Raw genomic sequence first — 12,222 nt, 5'->3', positions numbered from 1 at the left:
AAAGCCGACTCGATCTATCTTTGTGCTCAAACTCGCTATCATTAGATTGTCAGTGGAAGGTCATCAATGATCCCCATGGTAGCGATCACTTGCCAATCAATATATCAATCAAGTGTAGCCCGCAATCCACTGAACCATCTCGAGTTCCATTTGATCTAACAAGGAACATCGACTGGCAAAAATTTGCAACGGCGGTAACAATCGGTGTCGAATCAATAGATATACTTCCACCATTGGAAAAATATCGATTCTTCGTCGATTTATTGTATAAAAGCTCACTGGAAGCACAAAAAAGAAAAGTTCCAAGTGCGTCATTTAAAAGAAAACCAGCCACTCCTGGCTGGGACGATGAATGCACAAAATTGTATTTGAAAAAATCTGATGCTTTCAAAGCTTTTCGCAGACATGGAACATCCACACACTTCGAGGAATATTCAAAGCTTGAAATACAGCTGAAACAATTAGTTAAAGCAAAAAAACGCGGTTACTGGCGCAATTTCATCGAAGGTCTTTCTCGTGAAACCTCAATACGCACCTTGTGGAGGGTAGCTCGCAACATGCGTAACCGCTCATTTACCAACGAGAGTGAAGAATACTCCAACCGATGGATATTCGATTTCGCTAAAAAGGTCTGTCCAGACTCAGTTCCAGCCCAACATATTCTTCGAGAAACGTCTCCGAGCGGTGGACCTCTGGACAGACCATTCTCAATGCTGGAATTTTCTATGGCTCTTCTTTCATCGAACAACTCTTCACCCGGAAGCGATATGATTAAATTCGTTCTTCTAAAAAATCTTCCCGATATCGCGAAAAGACGCTTGCTAGACTTATTCAATACTCTACTAGAAAACAATATTGTGCCACCCGAATGGAGACAGGTCAAAGTGATAGCAATTCAAAAGCCTGGCAAACCAGCGTCTGACCATAACTCATACCGTCCGATTGCTATGCTCTCGTGCATTAGAAAATTGCTGGAGAAAATGATCCTTCGAAGACTCGATCAATGGATCGAGACAAATAATTTGCTATCAACTACACAATTTGGGTTTCGCAAGAGCAAAGGAACAAACGATTGTCTAGCGTTGCTTTCTACAGATATTCAACTGGCCTTTGCGCACAAGGAGCAACTGGCTTCAGTATTCTTGGATATTAAGGGAGCTTTTGATTCAGTTTCCATAGAAATTCTGTCAGACAATCTGAACAGATGTGGACTTCCTGGAATTTTGAATAACTTCTTGTACAATTTGTTGTCAGAAAAGCAAATGAACTTCACCCTTGGACAGCTGACAACTTCCAGAAATAGTTATATGGGTCTACCCCAAGGCTCATGTCTCAGCCCCCTTCTTTATAATTTTTATGTGAAAGATATTGACAGTTGTTTGGCAGAACAATGCACGCTAAGACAACTTGCAGATGATGGTGTGGTTTCCGTCAGAGGTCCCCATGCCGAAAACTTGCAAAGACCATTGCAAAATTCCCTAGATAACTTGTATTCTTGGGCAAGGAACTTAGGGATAGAATTCTCGCCGCAGAAAACAGAACTGGTAGTGTTTACTCGAAAGCGGTCCCCAGCCCAATTGCAACTTAAGCTTTTGGGGAGAAACATTACCCAATCATTGACCTTCAAGTACCTTGGTGTCTGGTTTGATTCAAAATGCACTTGGAATACCCACATTACGTATTTGAAGCAAAAATGTCAAAAAAGAGTCAACTTTCTCCGCTCGATTTGCGGCACGTGGTGGGGAGCTCATCCGGGAGATCTCATAACGCTTTATAAAACAACTATTCTATCTATTCTGGAGTATGGCTCTTTCTGCTTTCTCTCAGCAGCTAAAAGTCACCTTCTAAAATTGGAACGAATTCAATATCATTGTCTGCGTATAGCTCTCGGCTGTATGCACTCAACGCATAACATGAGTCTCGAGGTTCTAGCAGGAGTAACTCCTCTACAGAACCGATTCTGGGAACTTTCTCTCAGAATACTGGTGAAATGCGGTATCACGAACACACTTGTGATTGAAAACTTTGATAAAATGCTTCATCTAAATATACAATCTCGGTTTACGAGAATTTATCATCACTATATTTCATCAGATATTTGTCTTCCATCGTTTACTCCAGACCGTGCTCACTTCACCATCAGCAGTTCCTCAATTGAATACGATCTGTCGATGAAACAAGCAATACTTGGGATTTCAGATCAGCTTCGACCAACTTTCATTCCCCGTATTTTTAACCGAAAGTACCAAAAAGTCAATTGCATGAAAAGATACTTCACTGATGGGTCTCGCCTCAATGGATCCACTGGCTTCGGTGTTTTCCATGGAAATTCAAGCGCCTTCCGTAAACTGCAGGAACCTTGTTCCGTTTATGTTGCTGAGCTGGCAGCAATCGACTTCGCATTGGGGATTATCTCCAACAAGCCTGCAGACCATTACTTCATTTTCTCGGATAGTCTCAGTTCGCTTGAGGCTCTCCAGTCGATGAAAACTAGTAGGCACCCATCTCATTTCCTCACAAAAGTGAGACAGCAGATGAGTGCACTGATCGAAAGATCTTATAAGTTAACCTTTGTTTAGGTCCCCTCTCATTGCTCAATTCCTGGCAATGAGAAGGCGGACACTCTCGCAAAGGTGGGTGCCCAGGAAGGCGAATTGTTTGATAGACAGATTTCATACGATGAATTTTTCCAATTACTGCGTCAGAGTTCCCTCTTGAGTTGGCAAACCGATTGGGACACTGGAAGTCTTGGGCGGTGGTTATATTCAATTATTCCAAAGGTTTCTTCGAGAGCGTGGTTCAAAGGTTTGGATTTAAGTCGTGACTTCATTCGTGTAATGAGTAGACTTATGTCCAACCACTACTCGCTAGATGTGCATCTCCACAGAATAAATCTTGTTCAAAGCAACGTCTGTCGGTGTGGAAACGGTTACGATGACATCGATCACGCAGTTTGGCAATGTACGGATAATTACGCAGCCAGAGAGTACCTTTTGAATGCCCTTGAGGTCCAAGGAAGACAACCCTATGTTCCTGTTAGAGACGTGTTGGGAACTCGCGACATCTGCTATATGCAGTTGATCTATATGTTTGTGAAACGGTCTAGTATAAGTATTTAATGCTTTTGTGTTTTTCTTTTTCGTTATTAGTTTGTTTGTCTTGTCCCCCCATCTCACCGTCGCCCACCCTCGACAGCTAGTCGAACACCAGATGCTATCCCTGGTCATTATGCACAATGCTACAGTGCGTGCGGCAACCCTCGGTTGAGACAACGATACCTCATATCCATATCCCCAACCTGACCCATCCCACAAAAATGTTGCCCTTTTAACCTCGAGTAAACCGCGAGTATTCGGTCGAATCCTACTAAACATAGAAATTAGTTGAAACTTTGTATAAACAAACCTTGAATTAGCGGCTCCGCAAAGCTTATGCGATTGAGCCTTACAAATAAATGAACTGGATAAAAAAAAAAAAAAGACAGCTAGAAATCCATACACTCTGAAATCAAGTGTGCCTGAAAAAATTATATTCTTCACGCAAACAAGTGATGAAAATGTGGACACTTTTTAGTCAGTGAATTGTATGGAGTTCCACTGCTGTGCGTATATTGTAAAACTCTATTGTTTCGTATTTGGTGAAGTGGAAACATAATTAGCATACTTTGATTGAAAATGCGTTTGAATTTGTTAAAACAATTAAAAAATGAATGTATAATTTATACTGCTATTTAAATATTGTGAATCTCATTAATACTGTCAAGTCTCGACTTTTGAAAATTACTATAATTTTACTAAATTACAACTGTTCAAGAATTGCATGTTATGACTGGTGGTTTACCGTTGATTTGCTGGTTTTCGCTGGTTAAAGCGTAGCAGTTGCCCAACATTTCATCTCCTCATTAACATCGTCTAGAACGCAGCATGGATTTCAGAGGATCAATTCATGACATAACTCGCGGTCTATCTGATCTGGACAAAATCAATAGCGGAATTAAGTCCTTTACTCCGTGGAGAGCTTCCATCCAGATACATCAAATGGCCTGCCCAAGGATCGAAGTCGAAAAAAAATATATCGTCACTGCATCGGTGGTCGTAAGAAAGAATATAGATAAAAGGCGATTGCATCGGAATCTCAAAAATTTTAATACATTGAAGACAATCAGCCCTATTCTGTATTACGATCGATTCGAAATATTTCGAACGACTTGATAGAATTCCATTCTGTATTCCGTTCGAGTTGTTTTTGCATTTCGTTCGATCTGTTTCTCTTCGAACGTTCAACGTGCAAAACGTTCGAAATAGAGAATGCGAAATTATAACTCGAACGTAATAACGGTTTCGAACGAAATGGGAATCCGTCGGAATACATAATAGGGCTGAATATCCGTGGTGTTGAATGAGCATTCACATTGCCGATCATAATTATTTGAGGATGGTGTTCGATTTCCCAGTAATTAGAAGATCTAATCATATAACAGCGAAACACCGCGGAAATTCATTTATCTGTGCCTGGAAGGAATGTTTGAATTAATGCATGAATGATCGGTATTAATAAATGTTAAGAAATATGTAATCATCTTCGAAAGAAACATCAAATTTAGAAGACGGACACGCAATCAATTGTTTACGGCAGGATCAAAGTGTCACACTGTTGTCTAATAAAGCACTCGATTTGGTTTGCCTCCATTCACCCAATTCTCTGTTAGTTCCCGAATATTTGCTCGCTTGCGCAGAGTCCCATCACAAACAATGCCGCTTCTGTTTCGCTTTTGTTCTGTGACACAGAAATCAATATCGGAACAGCCACACGGATTACAATTGACTGCGCATCCGCCATTGTATTGCCACAGAGAGAATGCTGAAATGAAATAATCGATAGTTTTTGCCAGGAATTTATAGAATGCCAGAAATGAATCGTTACAATTTTGTTTCGGATATGTTCCCCTTTCGGCCAGGAATTTGAACAGCAAGTCGTCATAGAATATTGTTAAGTTGATAGAAGCCAGAATTGACAGTATCGATTTGTTTTAATTCAAAACTACAGGTTTTGTTAGCTTTTCAGAACTGTGCAACTATATTTCGCTTTTTTCTCCCGTGACCCTTCCGGGTCGGCGGGGTTTACAGTTACGGGTCAATAGAATTGATAGTATCCACCTGAAAGTCTGGTATTTTAGTAAAGGAAATGACTAAATAAAACTAAATTCCATTATTTTCTCAGCTCAGCTCAGCGCATCCCCTCCACTTCCTCCACCACAAGCAGCAAAGTTAGCAGGCAGGAGGCAGTCGGGCAGCAAGCGAAGTGCGATGGCTTCTTTTGGCTCTCGAGAAAGAGGGAGAAAATTTTCACCCAGCACGAAATTTTCCAAACACGAATTTCCACTAAACCTGCCTCGTATTCCACCGTTCGATAAGCACTTTCAGTCGGTCACACCTTCATCGACCGGATGCACCACTTTACCGGGGCCACTAGCACCAAATTTGCACTCAATTTTTGGCGATTCGCGAAGAAAACTTTTGGCAGACAGCTTCCGCGCTGTGCATGTGCTGGAGAAAAAATTACTACTATGATGAGCCGAGCTAAACACCAACGAATGATGCCCTGCCGCATCTCTCCTTCGCGCTCCTCTCACTCGCTCTCTTGAACATTCACATCGTTCACTTTCTTCGAGTAGTGGCGTGAAATGCGCCCGCAGCGGACTATGGTAGATTATGTAGGGATGTACCAGCCGCTCATGAGTTGTTCCACTGAATCGCTTCGCTAGAGTGAGCGAACGCGGAGCAGCTCTCTAAGCTTTCTAAAAATGTTAATATTCCAGTTTATTTTGATTAATTTCTCTTCGTTTCATTACTATAATTACTCAAATGTCACAATTATGTTACATTGAGAATATCTTGTTTAGTATTTTTCTCAGCAAGTTTCTCAGCGGTAAATTTGAACGTTTACTATAAAAAAATTCAAATTCAATGCACAAAAGACCGAAATTAGTTATTTTTCAGTGATTACATAAATTACATTATAATATATAGAAATTGTGAAAGCATAAAGGAATAATGATTGCTACCTAATTCTAAGTCTAATTAATAATATTTGCAATTTTCGTTGGACAGCAGATTTCGTAACACAAACAGGACTAAAAACGTAATTATTTATGAATAAAAAACATTAATTATATATTAAAACGAAATGTAAATTACACCTTAGAAGCAACTCAGATAACCTGAAACAGATAACCTTTTTAATACGTTTCTTCATATTGTTTTTTTAATTAATATTAATACATCCAGGACCACTAGGACCACTAGGAACAATTTAAACTATATTATCTCCTGGCATATCATTCGTTAAATGACCAATTGAAAATGCTGGAAACATCCGGAAACAAACACAACTTGGTTTTTATTGGTTTTCGAGCCCTTCTTCTTCTTCGCCTTCGAAGACTGCGAATGGGAGTTTAAATGAAGTATTATTTTTTTTAATTTTAAAACTATGATAAGTAGTTTGAATTAAATGTGCAGCTTTTTTCATGAAATATAGTCATGGTTTTATGATGAATGAAAAAAAAGAAATCGATGGGTTTTATCTATGATATAACCGCAAGGTTGACGTGGGACGGACTACCTTAGCTTAGCAATCATTTGTTTGTATTGATTAAATTTTTGATTGAATGAAACAATTTCCGAATTCAATTGAATTCAATATATTTGCTTTGTGAGTAAAAAGATTACATAATGCCATGTAAGGTCAATTCATGCATTGTGATAGATTATGTTCTTCGTTACAAGTAAAGTTATTGACAGTCATTTTACGTTTGGTATGATGCCCAGGACAAAATATGTGAACGGAAGAATTATCAAACGATTATTTTATTTTACGTTTCCTTCTGAAGTTTACATCTCTCAAGTGTACGTACTTCTCGAACCGCGATCTTGCTTGATTTAATGAACTTCAGACACTCAGTTTCGATTTTGACATGTACGTCGAACGCATATTGTGTAATCAATAGGCGTTATCGCAGCAAATGGTTATCAACATTTTGCCTAATCATCAAATGGTATGCGTAGAAAATCAGCGAGCAAAGGATATGAAGTCATGTCTTTCAATGCAATCTTGAATAATCGAGTCGAAGCGTTGTGTTCGTACCTGCTTTTGTAATCCGTGTTAGGAAAACATTTCTTGGAGTGAAAAAAAAAAACATGCGGGTGCAGAAGTACCCCGGCTTGCATGAATCAACAAGCCGGGCTACTTTTTGTACTATAGAGGATTTAAACCTGAAAGTTCATTCGCCTCTAGTGTCTGCACGATTTTCCCAGGTTCCTAAGTTTGGGAGACCGTGTTAAAGAAACATATTCTAGTTTGTACAAAGGCAAGTGAGTACAAAAGTACTCGCAGTTTGCATTTATTTGCAAAGCCAATTTCCCTAGACATCTGTGTTGGGGAAACACACTTCAGTCTGAACAAAAATCCCCCCGACCTGCATGTACTTGCAGTGCCAATTTCCCCACGCTCCATGGATTTGAAGTCTGTGTTAGGGAACACATTGCGGTGAGAACAAAAGTCCCCATACTATCATGTATCTGCAATGCCGATTTCCCCAAGGCTGCTTGGTTTTGATGGCTGTGTTAGGGAAACCGTAAATCGGGCCAATCAAAACGAGGCAGTTAGGGCGTTTAGATAACACTTAACATTTTCCAGTTTTTCAATTGTTTATTTAATGAGAAATAACATTTTATTAATTGCGATAGAAGCGTAGAAATAATCCTTTTGAATTTATGCAAACATCTTTCCGATCCAGTAAGAAATGTTCGAGTTATAAGCATTCGGAATCTTTCATTTTTTCTTGCATGTTCAGTGTTTAGGTTTTCATTTTACCCCCCATATACTCCGGTTAGACGTAGTCCCACGTAAATAAGAAATTTCTAAAATAAAATATTGGGCCCTATTATGTAATTCTAGTTGAACAGAACTTTGCTCGATAGCTTTATTTTGCTGTTATAGATACAGTCGGATGAAGGCTGTCGGCACAACTTTTCGAGCTGTTTGGTTTGCACAATGCATTCCTGATGTTTTGCTTTGGCAACATTTCGGTCCCGTTTCAAAATATGTAATTTGCCGACATTCGAGAATGAACTCGATTCGATAAGATTTTATCGATTAACAAATTTTTTCGGTGTGATAGTTATAGAGGTCGAATCGACCGTTCAGTTCAATTTACATAATAGGGGCCAATATTTCCGATAAATAGGTCTCATAACGGTTTTTTCATAAGGTACTTGTCAACTTTTTTTTAATAAACCTCATTTTTTTAGATATCGAATTCAAATTTGTTCTGGTTGTAGTTAAACTCTTACAGTTAAGGAATGAAATTCAATGTCGGTCATATGACCACCACGGTCCTGTTTACAGCGATCGATCCGATCGCTTTTTCCACTAGTCGGCCAGACATTTCGACCGGAATGTTACGAATTTCGCGTCGGATGTTGTCTCTGAGCTTTTCTTAAGTTGCTGGCTTGTTGGCCAAAAATATACCAGTGACATAGTCCCATAAAAAGAAATCCTATGGCGTCGAATCGCATGAATGAGGTGGCCAATCGACAGGTCCATTTCTCGAAATACACACGTTCACCAAACTTATTTTTCGATAAATCCAATGTAACGTGCGCTATGTAGCAAGTGGCTCTGTCTTGGTGAAACCACATATCATTGACATTAGGATTTTTCAATTGTGGCCAAAAATAGTCTTCCAACATGTCGCGATAGCGCTCTCCATTGGCCGTAACATGATGGTCGTTCTCATCGAAGAAGAAATACGGCCCAATCACTCCCCGCTATGAAAACCACACCAAACAGCATTTTTTTTGCGGAAGCAATGGTGTTTCTTGAAGCACAAATGGATGACCAATAACGCATATTTTGCTTATTGACAAACCCAATTAGCTAGAAATGAGCCTCATCGCTGAAGATGATTTTGTGATAAAAATCATCATTTTCTTCAAGATTCGCCAGATCTCATTCGGAGAAGTTTCGGCGCTTCATATGGTCAAGTGACCTTAGTTCTTGAGTCAATTTAATCTTGCAAAATTTCGAAGATTCTTGAGAACTGCATATAACTGATTTGGGTAATTTCGAATGGATTCACATGCTGTTGCGATATTTTCGTTGCTTCGTGCCGAGTGGCTTCTCGTTGGCACTGGAACATCCAACAGCGAAAATGTAAATTCAAGTTTGGTCACTAAACTATTCACAGCCTGCTGAATGCTATGAAGCTAATGCTAATGAAGCTGAAAAAAATATTTTCTGATTTTTTTTCATTTAATTATATGTTTTTTTTTGCTTTAAAAAAAGTTTTAAAAGGTAAAATTACAGAGATACGCATGGTCTGTGACGTCGTGCGCGAGTAAACTAGCTATAATTTTACGCGCAAGTACAGGTGGGTTGAAACTTTGTTTTATTGTCTAGTACTACAATCATTTTCTCAAAATTCTAAATTCTAAATTCTAAAAACAAATCAAAATTTTATAAATATATAGATTTTTGTACCGCTTACACTGCTAAAATTCTGAAAAAAAATCACACATATCAAGAAAAATCGTATGAACACATTCTAAACCTTTAAAATTCAACTTGAAGAGAGATCAGTAATCAGGATGTTTTTGTAAGAATGCTTATGACATCCGACCCTTTGATAAGCAGCTTGCGGAAACGAAAGTCGAAAAAGAAACAAATGCTATCACCAACTGCAATAAAACTACCGCAAAATAACTTAAATTTGAGGTGTAATAATGAGATAGAATCAGAAATTGATTTATGTATTAATATAATGCAAATAAACATCAATAGTAGATAAAGTATGAAGAAAACAGAGTAATATTGAGTAAATTGCGCTGTAAAAGTTGGTATAAAAAGTAATGTTCCCGAGAGTTCCCAAGTTCGAAAAGCAGTTTGCCGAATACTTCGAACCCTGATGAACAAAATGACGTTGAGTATTGATGCTCAAACGTGCACATTTTTGAAAAATTTAATGATTAAAAGTCACACATTTTTGCTTTGTAACCACTGTACATCGCAATGGTGTCACACTAATTGTGTCTTCAGCATAGTTATACATTTTCATGTTATCTAAAATTTTGTGGAACGTATTGAGTTGATATAATGTGATTTAGGCATAACTTAAGTTGAAAAACTAGTTTTGAGATAGTCTCCCTGATAGATATTATGTATCTTCATCAAAGTTTCCTAAAATTTATAGTTCTACAATGTTGCTGAAGACATAACTCAACTATCTCGTAAGTATAAAAAGTTAGTTTTTTTTAATTTTTACTGTAACTTAGTAAGAGTTTAAATGAAACCGTAAAATTATTCGAATTAACATTCTGAACAAGTTTTCTGAAGACACCCAAGCTCTAAAATGTAAGGTAAGACGAGAAAAGATTTTTGACCGTCTTTTTTCAGAACAACCCCACTGTGCACCGGTTAACTAATAAAAAAATCATATCTCAAAAACGAAAAATAGCATCTCTGAAATTGAGATATGTTATGTAAAACATCCTCATCTTTCGAAAAGAATATAAAAAATATAGTGCCCTCAAGTCCAATGCAATAAATAAACAACAAATACAATCGATAATTACGAAATTAAAATCATTTTTTTTTGCTGGTTCAATATTTTTTAATAAAAAACTTGCTCATTGGCTTCATTTAGATATGTCGATAATCTAAACCGGTTCAGTTGTGAATTTTTGAAAAAAGTCAGTTTTGGGAAAAAATATTTTTCGGACCACCCTAAAATAGAAATGGTCACCCTAACGAAAAAATAAAAAAAATACGGGTCCAATGTTTTGCTATAAAGAACAAAACTACAAATTTTCACGAAAATCTGAGAACCACTATATTGGTTTGGCATGAAATGGCTATATATATATATATATATATATATATATACAAAATATACAATAAAAGAAAAACAATCTTACGTGCATCGCGATGTACAAAATATTAATGAATCTATGGAAATTAACGTTAAAAACCACCTTAAAAATGCGTTGCTCAGTGAAAGGCCGCCCGAATACGAGTGAAAATGTTCGCGTTAGCTTTTATCGTATACTCTCAGAAACATATTTACAGACGCACTGGGTCGATTTTTGCGGAGACGACAAACTAGTTCCGAATAAGGGTTCCCCTATCTGTGGAGTGAGTACGATGTTTCAATTACTGAAAACCAAAAGTGTAGCAAACCTTTCATACACATTTTCAGGTTTATTTTGATAGAAATACATCGTTACGTTTCAACCGGAAAAGAAACCTAGTGAGGAAACCATAATGCCTTCTCCACAATTAAGCCGGTAGTTGTGTCAGAAGATTACGTCCATCATCAACACGAAGCGCAGATTGCTTTACCGTTATATTCATCACCAGGACAAGCGTATCATAATTAAGCGGATCTCATTCGGTCAGCTCCAGTAGCAAAGCTGTTTTCACCGGCGTTAGAAAAAAAACGTCTCCAAAACATTTCACTTTTGCTATGTATGTACATATCGAAATTCGCCGATGTTTAATTTTGCTCTCACACTAAAATCTTGGAGTGAACTAAGCGTTATTCGTAGGTTGTTGATATGCTGTCGAGTTCTGATACCTTGCAATATAAGATGCTCTTTCAGAGATGCAGTGGTCAATTATAAAATTGACGGAAAATGTAGTTCGTTCATTTTATAAGTTTAATTATTTTTGCCTTTGATAACAATACCTTTTTCATAGTGTTAATTATCATAAGAAAAATAACGCTCCTGATCATTGGATCTTTTTTGACATTTTAATTGGATCTTTGTTGTCATCCGTTTTGATTCAGTCCGCACTACCTAGGTTGGACAGACCTGTGATGCGACACGAATAATCGGACATTTTTGCCTCTAATTGGACATTTTTGTAAACATCGAGTTATGACCCAAACTATGATATAATCCTATCGTTCAAAGAGAAAAAAAAACATTTGACGAGACGTAAAACTGAATTGTAATTAAGTTTAGAACATCACAATAATACTCAAATGAGCTGAAGAACTTTCTGCACTGAACCATTTACCGTGATGAACTGAAATGCACCGTCCTCCAGCGATGAGCGCTAAACTAAAATCGAGCACCCCTACGGGTCAACAGTGAGCATGTGCGTCACTCATGCGCAGGGTCGAACTGCTGCCTCTCGGGTTGCTATCGAGCACTTTCGATT

General features: G+C 37.9%; 1 protein-coding gene across 3 annotated transcripts in view; it reads right to left on the bottom strand.

Annotated features, from left to right (window-relative positions):
* Window positions 1-5,618, bottom strand: part of LOC129764335 (uncharacterized) — a 40,813-nt gene extending 35,195 nt beyond the window's left edge. Inside the window, exon 1 of one of the 3 annotated variants that reach the window (XM_055763312.1) lies at window positions 5,392-5,618. The gene's annotated coding sequence lies outside the window, so the exon portion shown is untranslated. Of the gene's footprint in view, window positions 1-3,840; window positions 4,042-5,391 lie in introns of those variants that run through there. The other 2 variants (XM_055763328.1, XM_055763320.1) reach the window with 2 other exon arrangements.
* Between the last annotated feature and the right edge of the window lie 6,604 nt (window positions 5,619-12,222).

The sequence above is a fragment of the Toxorhynchites rutilus genome, chromosome 1 (genome assembly GCF_029784135.1).
Source record: "Toxorhynchites rutilus septentrionalis strain SRP chromosome 1, ASM2978413v1, whole genome shotgun sequence".
Taxonomy (NCBI): domain Eukaryota; kingdom Metazoa; phylum Arthropoda; class Insecta; order Diptera; family Culicidae; genus Toxorhynchites; species Toxorhynchites rutilus.
The sequence above is the reverse complement of the archived record's forward strand: the minus strand, read 5'-3'. Positions and strand labels throughout refer to the sequence as shown.